Below are 9,590 nucleotides of genomic sequence, written 5' to 3'. Positions count from 1 at the left end.
ACCGGGCCGCCGGTTTGCTGGGCGCCACCATCTTGTTTGACGAGAAAGTGCTTCCGGGTGAGCTTTTCCTGTTGGAAAGCGGCGTTTGGGTCCTGAAGGAATCCTCGCACCTTAGTTTCATCGAGGGGGGGGCTTCGAATGAAACTAAGGCACGAGGATTGTTTCAGCACCCAAGGCAAGGCGAGCCGAGCGACCGCCCCGAAGCCGTCCCGAAGCGAAGCCCATCGACAAAGATACAAAGGAGGAGTTGAAGGTGGCAGGGAGAAGTGGGGGACGGCTGGCTGGCTGGTCGCTTGGCTTGCCTTGCCTTGTCATGCGTGCTGATGCCGGTACCGGGCCGCAGATCATTTTGTGATGCTGGTACCGGGCCGTGGCACAAAAAAGGTTGGGGGCCACTGCCATAGAGTAGTCCCATGGAGAGTGTTTTGTAGTAATGCAACGGAGAGATGACCAGGTCATGAGGGGTTGAGCGCAGTCAAGTTCACCCAGATGGCTGTGTCTGGGAACTGAAGTCCACTCGCCTTAAAATTGCCAAGGTTGGGACATCTGATTGTGTGGATCATTCTGGCAAGATTCTGTCTACAGGTATAGACCATGGGAAGGATCTTGGATGTCATCCAGCCCAATCCCCTGCTCAGGAAGGAGACCCTACATCATCCTAGACAATCTCTTCTTAAATACTTCCAGCATTGGAGCACCCACAACTTTTGGAAGCAGGTCATTCAAGGTCCCAAGATCTGTGACAGAAGATTTAAATCAATTCTGAAACTACTATATTTTTCCATCTATAAGATGCCCCCATGTTTCGGGTAGGTTCTTGCAGTAAGCACCTTACAAGCCATCACATGGGCAGAAGCGATCTGGTTAGAGCGAGTAGCACAACAAGAACAGGAAATGCATCACAGAAACAATAGAGATGAAACCAGTGATGGGATGCTGCCTGTTCGGACCGGTTTGGGTGATCCGGTAGCTCTGACTATCAGCCGCCCCCGCCCACCTGCCCCTACCCTATTTCCTGCTTTGTAGCTCATCCCAATCGCGCGGCACAGTTAATTTTCCTCCCCTCGCTGTTCTACTTACCATTGCTGACTTGGAAGGTAAGTATCTGAGCTTCTAAATGCCCTATTTTCAGCATTACGCAAAGTGCGCGCTCACCAAACCGGTTGTCAAAACTGGCAGCATCCCACCGCTGGATGAAACCTAGAGTGGCAACGCGAAGCGCCTGCAATAGAATGGTAGAGCTGCATATAAGATGGAGGCTCTTCTGACATCTGCGGCCTTCTCCCCTCCCCGTTTTCAAATGAATATTTTAAAGAAAAAGTAGCATCTTACGCATTGGACAATACGGTAATTCTATTTTGTTGCCCGCTACAACATTGCTTTGTTTTTTTATATTGTCTTTCATTCTCTAGCTGCGGAAATCAAGATGGTTTGTGACATGCACTGAGAGACAGTATGCCTCCCAGAGCACCGCCAGAAGGTAACCTGTTTTTTTCTGACTGCGTACCTTGTACTCTTCCAAAGAATCCCTATGAGAAAGTCAGCCCCCTCTCCACCCCCCCTGTACAAGTAGTCCTTGACTTATGTCCATTACGGCCATAATTTCTACAGTGAAGCAAGACTGTTGTTCAGTAAGCCCCACCCCCCTATTATTAACTCTTTTTTTTGCACTTGTTAAATGAATCGCACGTTCGTTAAACGGACCCGGCTTGCCGCTTGTCGGAAGCCGGATGGTTTACCAATCGCAATCACACGACCTGGGATACAGAAATACAGGCCAGTTGCCAAGCAACACAAATTTTGATCCCGTGGTTGCCGAGATGCTGTCATGGTCGTAAAGGTGAGGACCAATAAAAGGTTCAGTCATGGCAACCGGACCCCCGTTTATTCAAACGGAGATGTTTCATTACTCCCCCAAGTAACTTCAGTCAAAATACAACATTTCGGATAGGCGGAGAATCTGCGGAATTAATTAGAATTAGAAGAACTTTATTGTCATTGTACAAGTCCAACGAAACTGTGGATGCACCCCAGCAGCTGTTCGCAAGACAATAAAACCAAAGCACTTAAAAATGAAGATAAGAAAAATAGAGTACCCACGTCTCCATTTGCAATTTGAGAGTACAAAATCTATGAATATACACACTTGCCATACTGACTGGACGGGGGCAAGGTTCCTCCCCAAAATGAAAAACAAGGTGTAAAATGAAGGCTCGGTCTTCCAGGCCCAAAGTACCCAAATAGGTTCACTCATGACAACAGGACCAAAGTTTATTCAGAGATGTTTCATTATATTGCATTTCATTTTGGGGGGAAACTGTAAAGCAAAGAGAAGCTCCATTCTCCACAAAGACCCTAATACGAAGCAGTTGCCTACTCTGAACCTCCCTCCTAGAATACCTCCATCCTCAGTTGAAATAATAAAAATAATTACAATTTGGATAGGATGGGATGGGATGGAAGAGCTGAAAGGGACCTTGGAGGTCTTCTAGTCCAACCCCCTGCTCAAGCAGGAGACCCTGTACTATTTCAGACAAATGGTTGTCCATTCTCTTCTTACAAGCCTCCAGTGATGAAGCTCCCACAACTTCTGGTGGCAGGCTGTTCCACTGGTTAATTGTCCTCGCTGTTAGGAAGTTTCTTCTTAATTCCAGGTTGCTTCTCTCCATTCATTGTTTATTGTCCTTCCCTCTGGTGTTTTGTAGAATAATCTTCTTCTGTGGAAGCCCCTTAGATCTTGGAGTAGTCCTGTCATGTCACCCCTAATTCCTTTTTTCTTTAGACGAGTCAGACCCTAATCCTCCAGATTAGGTCAGTTAGATCAGTTGTAGATTTGGGACGCATAGCAAGAGAAAATGCGTCACAGCAACGGACATTAAGTTCCTTCCTGCGGCTACTGGATGGTTGTTGTTGTTGTTTTTAAACCAATGTTTGCTTTTCCCTAACCACAGTGTTGAACGCCCCAACCACCAGAAGCCAGCGATCTGTAGTTGTTGGTTTTGTAATACTCTTCTGTCTGTTTCTCTGCACCTCTTGGATCGGTACGCTGAGTAAGTATTTAATTTCTCTCCCATGATTTATCCCTTTAGAGGCTCACCCAAGCCTCCAAGGCAAACTTTGAAACATTGTTTAGAATAGTTTGGGTGTGCTTGTGTCCCTCACAAAGTGGCGGGGTGTGTCTCGTGATAATGGTGATAAAAGGAGAAGGAGCAAACTCAAAACCCTAACCTTCTCTCAGCCAGTACTTGAGTATTGAAGGTTTGTCTTTAAATGAATCCAAACTCCAGCTCCTCTTTAGGACAATGATGGTTTATTCAATATAGCATCAAACAACAAATACTCCAATCAGGCAAGAATGGCTAAAAGCCAGGCAAGGTTAGAATTGGGTTTTCTCCCTTTCCTTTTATCACCATTATCAAGAGACACACTCAGGCCTATATGCAGTTCTAATTCTGGCTACGCCTAACCCATTATCCCTAAATGCTATTAACCCTATAACATGTTTACATCCCTACCCTATTCCAACCCTCACTAACTGATCCCCAGCTGGTGTCACCTTCACCATGTTTTAACCTAAGTCCCAATTACCACCTATATGTGCCCCAACCGACTTTAACAATATGCCCCACATCAATAAAGAGCCAGCTCCAGCAGCCCCGCAGTTGTTGCAGAATCCATCCTGCAGCCCCGCAGTTGTTGCAGAATCCATCCTCAGCTCTGCTGAGTCATTCCAAAACCATCGGCCAGCACACAAGCAGAAATACAGATCTGGCAGCAGCAGAGCTAAGGTAACCTGGCCAGCTGACTTGCTGCGAGGCATATTCAGAGCTGATGGGCTCTGGGTGAACTCAAAGCCCATACCTGCCAGCTTTCATGCCATCAATGTAAAGATGAACTGAATGGGAAAAACTCCCGGGTTTGTGACCTAGCCCAAAAGTCGCCAACGACCTTTCACCATCTTTACCTGATAGTCATGGACAACAGGCGATCCTCGACTTACTTCAGTTCATTTATTGGCACCTCTCGACGTCCGTGCCGTTGTAACTGTGAACGATCACTGAACAAACTGTTGTTAAGTCGAAGACAATTTACCTTAGCAGTCATAATTTCAAGGTATGACTTCACGGGGAAGAAACCTTTAAAGGAAGCGTACCAAAATATATTTTCAGTTTTTGGCAAATACAATCCTAGCCGCTGTTAATACATTGACAATCAGATATTTCAAGCCTTTACTATATATTTCAGGTAAAATTCCCAATAAAAATATCTCTGGTTTCAAGTCTATATGTTTTTTTGTCATTTTTTTCCAACCACATGTGGATTTTAGTCCAGTATTATTTAGCATCCACACAAGTCCACCACATATGGTAATATGAGCCAGGTGTCTGATGACATTTCCAATATTTTTCGGATTTATTCTTGAACATTCCTGCTATTCTTGTCGGGGGGAAAATGCCACCTGTAAAACATCTTATACAAATTTTCTTTATATGCAGTTGACATTGTCATTTTATAATTTTGAAACCACAATTTTTGCCATTTCTCTAAATCAACCCCATATCCAAAATTCTTCCCCCAAGCAATCATAGTTTCTTTAACTTGTTCTTCTTCTAGTTTAATTTCTAATAAATATCCATACAATTTTTTAATCACCTTTTCATCAGTACCTGTCAAAATCTTATCTAAATCCATCAATTTATCATAGAAACCTTCCGTTTTAGAATCTTTATCATACCTAATAATATATTAATAATATATATAATATAATATATTATATATAATATATTTTCTTTGGGCACGTTGTACTTAGCAAGATTCTGTCAGCCAAAAGCCCACCTGATAATAAACCTCCATTACAGGTTTCATAGAAAAGCGAAAACATGGCACGCTTCGGAAAGCAGTCGTGAATATGAGGAATTATATGGTATCTCTGGATGAAAATTATACCTCGCTTAATGGTATGTAAAGTGTGATGACCTGGGGCATGGCACAAAAGCCAATCAGCCAGAGAACAGGTATAATTCCCCTGTTATTGCTCCAACTTTGCCCCCAAATGCACATGAGGCTCCACAGATTCCATGCTTGTTCCCAACAAATGCTCGCTCAACTACCGCCATGGATTCAGGCTCCCACGGGGGCATGACGTCAAGAGCTCCATATCTGAAGATGCACATTTCCACACGGGTTATGGCAGAAGGGAAGAATGGCTGGGATAACTTAATCCTAATCTCACCTGTGGTCACCTGAACAAAGTTTGAGGCACTGGCAGCCAGCCAGCTTGCATTTACAACGGGGTTGCAGCATCCCACGGTCAGGTAGTTGCCGCTGCCAACCTTCTCCTGCAGTGGTGGGATTCAAATTTTTTGGGCTACCGGTTGTGTGGTTGTGGCGTGGTGGGCGTGGCAGGCGTGGCTTGATGGGCAGGGCTTGATGGGCAGGGCAGGGGAAGGAGACCGCAGAATCTCCATTTCCACCCCACTCCAGGGGAAGGATATGTTGTAAAATCGCCCTTCCTTCCCCACCCCACTAACCTGCTTTCCAGCTCCGTTCTCCTGGGCAGGGCAACCAAAGGAGACCCAGCTGATCAGCTGGGACTCGATGGGAGGCAGAGAAGAGATGGGGGTTGGCGGAGCCAGTCAGAAGTGGAATTGGCCAGTTCTCCGAACTACTCAACATTTCCGCTACCGGTTCTCCAGAACTGGTCCGAACCAGCTGAATACGACCTTTGGTTTTGGTGACACCAAAGACAGCAATGGATAAAGAGACATTTTTCTCTCTCAACGTCTAGTTTGTACTACAGTAGCACGGATGATATAAATATAATTTTTTTACTATTGGTTCTCTGGGCATGGCTTGGTTGGTGGGGTGTGGCTTGGTGGGAGTGGCTTTGTGGGCGTGGCAGGGGAAGGATATACTGTAAAATCCCCCTTCCCTCCCCACCCCATGAACCTGCTTTCCAGCTCCGTTCTCCTGTGCAGGGCAACCAAAGACTCAGCTGAGACTCAGTGGGAGGCAGAGAAGAGATGGGGTCAGCGGGGCCAGTCAGAGGTGGCATTGGCCGGTTCTCTGAAATACTCAAAATTTCTGCTACTGGTTCTCCAGAACCGGTCCAAGCTGGCTGAATACCACCTCCGTTCTGCTGGCTTCCCATGAGCAGCATCAATAGGGAAGCCGGCAGGAAAAGCCACAGGCTGGTCCTCTAAAATCCCAAAGGTGCTTTTTCAAGAGGCAACTGGACTTTCTGGTTTTTCTTTCGAAGACAAATTCTGATCAGTTAAGATCTGCTACTCACGTTTTTTTCAGATACCGATTTGATCTGGGAAGTTGAGAAGTTGGCCCTACCTTTGGCGCTGTTGACTGTAAAGCATCAAGAACTTAAAGCCGAGCTTGGTAAGTCAGTGTGCTGCCCCTCCCCTCTCCTGTTCTAAGGGTATTTATTCAACCCCTCCCCAAAGGTCCTCAGAAAACACCCCCGTTGCGCAGATTCGGATTCCAAGCTCTGCACAGTCACAAATACAAGTCAGTTGCCAAGCCTCTGAGTTTGGGCGATGCTGCAATGGCCGTAATCCTGAAAAACGCTCTCAAATCACTTTTTTCAGTGCCTCTGTGACTTCGAGTGCTCCCTAAATTTACCGCTGTAAGTCGAGGACTACTGTACAAGTCTCTTCTAATGAAAAACTAGGAAGCCATGAACATTCCACCCCAAAATGTTGATGAGAAAATGTATGAAATATAGGATCCAGAACTGCAAATTATGTCTATTCCTGAAAGAAACAGCCTTAAAGTTTCGTTACATCCTGACGGGGTTTTTCTTCTTAAAAAAACAACAACACACATTTCAATAAATTGTGTTGAAAGTGTTAACCGAACTGTTCTTCTTTTAAATTTTGGTGGTTTGTTTGTTTGTTTTTTCTTGCTCTTTTCTCTCTCTCCCCATATCAAAATCATGATTGGGTTCAAAGCGGACCTCCAAGCCAAACTGTCCACAGACTGGATAATCCATAGAGGTAAAATGTATTATTTTGGGGACCAGACGCTTCAGCAGGAAGAATGGGTAAAGCGCTGTGCTGCCCACAAAGCTGAAATTGTGTCCATTGAAGATAAGGATGAACAAGTAAGTGCGCTATTTTGCTCCCTCCCTTTCCTGATGGAGCTGAGTTTGGCTGTTTGTATCCTTGGGCTTGTGGTCTATCCCAGGGGTGTCAAACTTGATTTCACTGAGGGCCGCATCAGGGTTGTGTTTGACTCAGGGTGCGGGGTGGGCATGGCCAGGCCGACGTCACTCGTGTCGGCGCCTGTGGTGGCCCAAGAGTTTTGCCAGCAGTAACGGGTTCCCGAGCTCCATTTTCAGATGCAACTGCCTCCTGCAACCCTCTGCAAGTGAAAACAGAACTTGGCAGGACTGCGCGCATTTTTGCTGGCAGATGCATTGTTGAGCAGTCCTTCACCGTTCCCAGGACAGCCCCATGGGCCAGATCTAAGCACCTTGCGGGCTGGATCCGGCCCACGGGCCTTGAGTTGGACACCCCTGGAATTTCATAGCCTTCATTATAACCCTCGCTTGGTGTTCACACAAGGTGAGTGGCTAGGAGTTAGAATGACTTTGTCATTGACTGAGTTGTTGTATCCTTTTGCTCTTGGCCATCCTGGCCTTGATCTGGCAGAAAAGAACACCAGCCTAAAACTGGCTGTGCCCATTGCTGGCCCCTCTCCTGTATGAATTGTCTCTGGATAATCTCTGGATAGCAAGACATCTGATTGGAAAGCTGTCCTCAAGCGCTCAGGCCAGGGGTGCAGGAGAGGGCTCAACACTTGGAATACTGCATCCAGTTTTGTTACCGCGATATTAAAACAAAAAAAGATGTTGAGACTCTGGAAAGACTGCAGAGAAGAACAACAGAGATGATTAGGGGCCTGGAGGATAAAACATGAAGGTCTACTTTAAAGAAGGGGACACGGTGGCTCAGTGGTTAAGACGCTGAGCTTGTCGATCAGAAAGCTTGGCAGTTCAGCGGTTCGAATCCCTAGTGCCATGTAACGGAGTGAGCTCCCGTTCCTTGTCCCAGCTTCTGCCAACCTGGCAGTTTGAAAGCATGTAAAAAAATGCAAGTAGAAAAATAGGGACCACTTTGGTGGGAAGGTAACAGCACTCTGTGCACCTTTAGTGCTTAGTCATGCCAGCCACATGACCCCTGGAGATGTCTTCGGACCGCATTGGCTCTTAGGCTTTGTAACGGAGATGAGAACGGCCCCCTAGAGCCGGAAACGACTAGCGCATATGTGAGGGGGAACTTTTACCTTACTTTAAGGAAAAGAGGGAATTAGGAGTGACGTGATAGCAGTCCTCCAATATTTGATGGGCTGTCACAAAGAAGAGGGGATTCTCCGATGTATCTGAAGGCAGGACAAGAAGCACAACAGTTGGAAACTCATCAAGGAGAGAAGCAACCGAGAACTAAGGAGGAATTTCTTGACAGTGAGAACAATTAATCAGTTGAACAGCTCGCCACCGGATGTTGTGGCTGCTCCGTCATTGGAGTTTTTCAAAAAGAGATTGGACAACCACTCGTCTGAAACGGTATACGGTCTCCTACTTGAGCAGGGGGTTGGACTAGAAGACCTCCAAGGTCCCTTCCAACTCTGCTGTTCCGTTAATCTGTTAATGAAAAGGATCCTCTCTTAACGGGGAAAGATTTCGTTGTTTATACGATGAGCCAATAACAAGATTTTAAAGTTTGGAGACTAGAGCAGGGGTCCCCAACACCTCCCACCTGAGTCCATGGACCAGCACTGGGCCTCAGCAGGCCAGAAACCTGGCCACACATCCCATCAGCAGGACACAGGCAGCATGCAAAATTGATAAAGTGGACAAGACTTTTGAGAGAAAAGACAAAAAGATTACGAGAGAGCAGTTATTGGAATTGTAATTGTGGGACTTCAATATCGCTGGCCGAAAGAAGGATACATAATTAATTTGTTTAGGGTTCAAGTAATGGTTTGTTATCTCTGGTGATGCCTAAAGTTTTTTTAAAAAAACTTTATTATTGTTATTGTGGGGAGCAATGGATTAATTTGTAATTATTTTTCATGTTAATTATTAACTGGTATTACTGATTTTTTTTTCCCCCTGTACTTTTAAAAAATGTTCTATGTATGTGCGTATTTTATTATGTATTTCTGTCTCAGGGCTTGTATTATTCTTACTTGTTTGATAAAATCCTTCATAAAATGATTGGGGCAGGGGAAGAGATGACACCCAAGCTCCTCCTCGGTTCCCCCTAATTGCTGCATTGCTTCAGATATCTGACATATCTCGCTCTTTTCTAAGTATACCCTAGGCAGAGGTGGTCTGCTGCTGGTTCGCACCGGTTCGGACGAACTGGTAATTAAGATTCTGCACAATTCAGCGAACTAGCAAATCCCACCACTAACTGGCATCACCCCCGCTCATTTTTTGGCCTGGAAAAAATGGCTGTTTTCAGGCCATTTGGGGGGTGTTTTCAGGACATTTGGCTGTTTTCAGGCTGTGTTTCAGGACATTTAGGAGGCTGTTTTCAGGCTGTGTTTCAGGACATTTAGGAGGCTGTTTT

The 9,590-nt window shown here is 45.7% G+C and overlaps 1 long non-coding RNA gene across 1 annotated transcript; it reads left to right on the top strand.

The window, feature by feature from the left end:
- Positions 1 to 980: 980 nt before the first annotated feature.
- On the top strand, positions 981 to 6,384 carry LOC113450832 (uncharacterized). The gene is made up of 5 exons (XR_015744024.1): positions 981 to 1,097; positions 1,413 to 1,480; positions 2,952 to 3,050; positions 4,860 to 4,958; positions 6,304 to 6,384. It is a non-coding gene; the product is annotated as an uncharacterized LOC113450832 (long non-coding RNA).
- The last annotated feature ends 3,206 nt before the right edge of the window (positions 6,385 to 9,590 follow it).

Source organism: Pseudonaja textilis, chromosome 6, assembly GCF_049901715.1.
Source record: "Pseudonaja textilis isolate UNSWEBS1 chromosome 6, rPseTex1.2, whole genome shotgun sequence".
Lineage (NCBI taxonomy): Eukaryota > Metazoa > Chordata > Lepidosauria > Squamata > Elapidae > Pseudonaja > Pseudonaja textilis.
Note: the sequence above shows the minus strand (reverse complement) of the source record. Positions and strands in the feature narration are given on the sequence as shown.